General features: G+C 44.3%; 1 pseudogene; it reads right to left on the bottom strand.

Annotated features, from left to right (window-relative positions):
- Nucleotides 1-722: 722 nt before the first annotated feature.
- On the bottom strand, nt 723-1,901 carry LOC144222401 (BTB/POZ domain-containing protein KCTD20 pseudogene; annotated as a pseudogene).
- Between the last annotated feature and the right edge of the window lie 2,202 nt (nt 1,902-4,103).

Genomic DNA, 4,103 nt, shown 5'->3' with positions numbered 1-4,103 from the left:
AATCCCATTAGTACCTGGTTGTGAAAGATAGAGATTGTCTCTTTTTATTTTTTAAAAAAATTTTAAAATTTTTAATGTTTTGTTTATTTTTGAGAGAGAAAGTGAGAGAGAGAGAGAGACATGAGTGGGGGAAAGGCAGAGGGAGAGAGAGACACAGAATCTGAAGCAGGTTCCAGGCTCTGAGCTGTTAGCACAGAGTCCAATGCGGGGCTCGAACTCACAAACTGTGAGCTCATGACCTGAGCCAAAGTTGGATGCTTAACTGACTGAGCCACCCAGGCACTCCAGATTGTATCTTTTTAAAGTTTGGTCCCTTTGCTGCTCAGTAATTCATTTGCCTGGTATAAAACAAACAAAACAAAAGCCAAGAACAAAGTATAAAGGATGAGGACTGCTTTGATGAATATGAGGCAACAGGAATCTTGACTTCCCTTCCTCCTTTTTGCAGTCATGCAAAGACTCAGTAAACAACACCAGACCCAAAAATTTCACGTTACCAGGGCAGCTACAAAACTGGTAGCTTATTTACCATAGAGTGCCTTTCATCCTCTGCTGGAGGCACGGACTTCTCAGTAATGAAAAGGACACACGTTATTTGTGGGAGAAAGGGAAAGGATGGAACAGCATGTCTCCTATTCAGAGTGAGACAAACAACGGGGAGGACTGACTGTGGGCATCCTGGACAGAGAGGAGCTCTGAAGAGTGTAGGTCCACAATGGGCCCTAATCCTGAAAGTCATTAGAAGCCATCTGAGAAAGTGGGACATTCAGCCGGTCAAGTTCATCCACTTGGGGTGGGTGGTGCATTAATATCTCTTGGTCTTCTAAGACATCTTCTCTAGCAGCTACTAGATTAGTGAGGGATTTGCTTCGGACACACTGAAATCCACATGGCAACTCTTCCCTTCTTCCTTTTCCCATGACATCTTGATAAAGGGGCATTGCAAATAATTATAGATTACTTCAGACTGGCCATCAGGTCTTCTCTNAGGATAACCTTCAATTCCAATGCAAATGTTTTTCAGGCCCCACTCCTTTAACACTGTTTTAGCGACATCATGATTCTCAATATATTTGAAGAATCTATAGAGCTTGTAACTATAAAGGATTTGGGAGTATTCCTCCCCCATGGGAAAGGGATTGTCTTCATCCCAGTCCACAGAAACCTCTTCCATTGGCACAGCCCACCATGATGGGCAAGATCAGCTTTTCAAGGTAGTGGTCAAACTGCTTGTGAGAGTAAAGTGCTCAGATATTGACATTGGATAGTGTTGAAGTCAAAGTAAATGCAGAGACAATCGCAGGTATCTCTGAAGTCTGGAATAGAGATGACATCCGGACAATTAATGATACCAGTTTTGTAATAATCCAGTACTGCTCGAAACACATTTGCACTGATTCCTTCAGCAATACCACACTTTCCCTTCTCATTGGGCCAGATGAAGTTGTACTGTCTTTCTGGTCCAAAAATTCTTCTCAACATGGTATCCAGATGAGCAGTGAAAATTTATGGAATCACAATAAAACATGTGCTATCTACAAAAAGTGTCACTTTCTCTGGTGCCTGGGAATAAATGTTACTCCCAAAGCCCACAACGCTACTGCCAAATCGTTCTGGAGCCATAAAGGGTTCATGGTTCCGTTTATTCCCATTTCGGAAGCAAGAGCCTTTGATGTCTTCCGGAAGTGGCATTATGTGAGACAACTGAAGATTTGCTGGCTAAGAGGCATAGTCAAGCAAAAGGTCATTGCTACTGTGGCCTAGAGGATAAGCAATGTTCTGAGACCAGAAGAAGCCGGGCTATTTGTTTCTTCTCTTGTCCTGCCCCTGGACTTTCATAGTAAGCAGCCAGCCTCCTGACGCAATAACCTGTCACTCTCACTGCCACAGCGAACATTCATCCTTGGATTNACGTTCTCTTGCTCAGGTCTGAACCCAATTGGGAGGCGAGCACACTGCACCACTAGAACCCACCTAGGGGATGGTTGTACAGCAGTGGCGCGCCCCCATCCCCCACCGCAGCCACTTGATAATCTATATTCTTAAAAATCCCATTATTCTTGAGCCACCTGGGTGGCTCAGTCCGTTAAGCATCCGACTTGCCTCAGGTCATGATCTCAATGCTCCTGGGTTCTAGCCCCACATCGGGCTCTGTGCTGACAGCTCTGAGCGTGGAGCCTGTTTCAGACTCTGTCTCTGTCTCTCTGCTCCTCCTCTGCTCACTCTCTGTCTCTGTTTCTCTCAAATATAAAATAAAAAAAACCATCATTCTTATATCTTATTTAAATCAAGGAATATTCATAATTTAAAATGTGAGTATGGGACTTCCAAGGGAGATGACAGATTCTAGGCTCACATTGTCCTAAAACTACAGCTAGATAGTGCCCACATCAGTGTAATTAACCCAGAAAACAACCTGAAGTTTGGCCAAGCAGAAGCTCCACAGCTAAGTGTAGAGAAGAGTCCACATCCAAATGTGTAGGAAGGGTTCAGATACGGTCAGGAGTCAAAATGACCCATGAGATTGTTCACAGAAAAAGACCATGGGCATGGAGAGGGCAGAGGAGCAATTTCCATTCTAGGCATCCAGGCATGGAAACCCACAATGGAGCAGCAAATCTCCATAACATTTGGCTTCGAAAGTCAAAGAGGCCAAACTTCTCAAGTTCTTGGAAGCAGTGAGTCTTAACACCTGGAACTTTAAAAATTACTGGGCTTGGCTTTAGAAGGGTGAGATAAAACTGAGTTCCTACTAAAAATTCCCTCTGAGAAGGGAGGCAAGATGGCGGAGAGCTCTATACATTTAACTCACCTCCATCTCTCAAACAGAGAAGGCCTGAAGCCATAGGAACCCTTAAAGAACCCAGGAGTTTGGGAGATAAAGGAGACAGAGTCCACTGAGAAAACCTTAGAGCATGAGTGCGAACTGGGGAAGATTAAAATGGGCCAGGACCAAAGACACGGAGGGAGGGGAGAGAGCTCCCTTTGTGGGGAGCAGAGGTGAGTTTAAGTGAAAAGAAAGAGCAGCTGAAAGTGCTCAAGACACTGTCCCTGTCCCTGGAAAAGAGAAAACCTCGGCTCGGGACATACAGGGATCTGTTTTCCTGCTGTCCAGCTGACCCTGAGCAGAACACACTGGTCCCAGGCGACCCCGGGAGAAACCGCCACCCTGCTCACCAGCCAGCAGAACCTGGAGAGGAGCAGGTGAGCCTGAGGCTGTGCTACCACTCTTCTGGCTCAGGTCCATTCCCAGTGGGGAGGTGATAGGCTTGAAACTGCTTGGAGGAACTCGGCCTGCGAGTTTATATTTCGGACGATATCAATGGGGCACGCAGACTAAGATATGGAAACTAAGCATGGTTTGGGATATAGAGCACAGCCCACCTTGACTATGCCTGCGGCACAGGCAGATCAGACCCAAAATATTGAGTTGCAATGCTTGGTTCGAAAAGGGTNGACTGGGCACTCTGGTCACTGGTTTGCTTAAACACTCACATTTAATCCATTCTCTAGTTGTATATTTTACACCTTCACTGCTACCTTTTTATCTCTCTCTGGAGTAATCAGACTATATAATTTCTCTGAGAAACATTATCTTCATTTCTTTCTCCTCACCTCTAACCATATTCTCCTCTTTGTCTCTCTGAATTAAGCCTGGTATTTCATTTCAAATATCACTTCCTCCCCACACTGTCATTTCTCTTTGTATATGCACTTCCATCAACACTTTGTACACCCAGCGCTTTATTTGTAGCTGGGAATTATGGTTTTATGCTTTTAGACTGTTCTTTGTCTTTTGGGTTTTCTCCTTTTTCTTTCTTCGTATTAACTTTTTATTTATTTTCATTTCTTTACCTGTCTTCCCCCATTCCTCCTTTTTTTGTCCCTTCCTTTTTTGTTTTTCTTTTTCCATTTCGGTTTGGATGATTGTTGGATTTGTCTGTGTGTCTGTGTGCCTTTGTTCCCTGCGTGTTTGTCTATCTGTTTTCTTTTCCAAGGCTACCTCAAGAAACAAGCCAAAAAACACGTGGTGGAGAGTCCCAAATGCATTGGTAGGGAAATAAAATAACCAAAGTCTGAACGAGAGACACCAAGAAACACCA

Source organism: Crocuta crocuta, unplaced genomic scaffold, assembly GCF_008692635.1.
Source record: "Crocuta crocuta isolate KB4526 unplaced genomic scaffold, BGI_CrCroc_1.0 scaffold1634, whole genome shotgun sequence".
In the NCBI taxonomy this organism is placed as follows: Eukaryota; Metazoa; Chordata; class Mammalia; order Carnivora; family Hyaenidae; genus Crocuta; species Crocuta crocuta.
The sequence above is the reverse complement of the archived record's forward strand: the minus strand, read 5'-3'. Positions and strand labels throughout refer to the sequence as shown.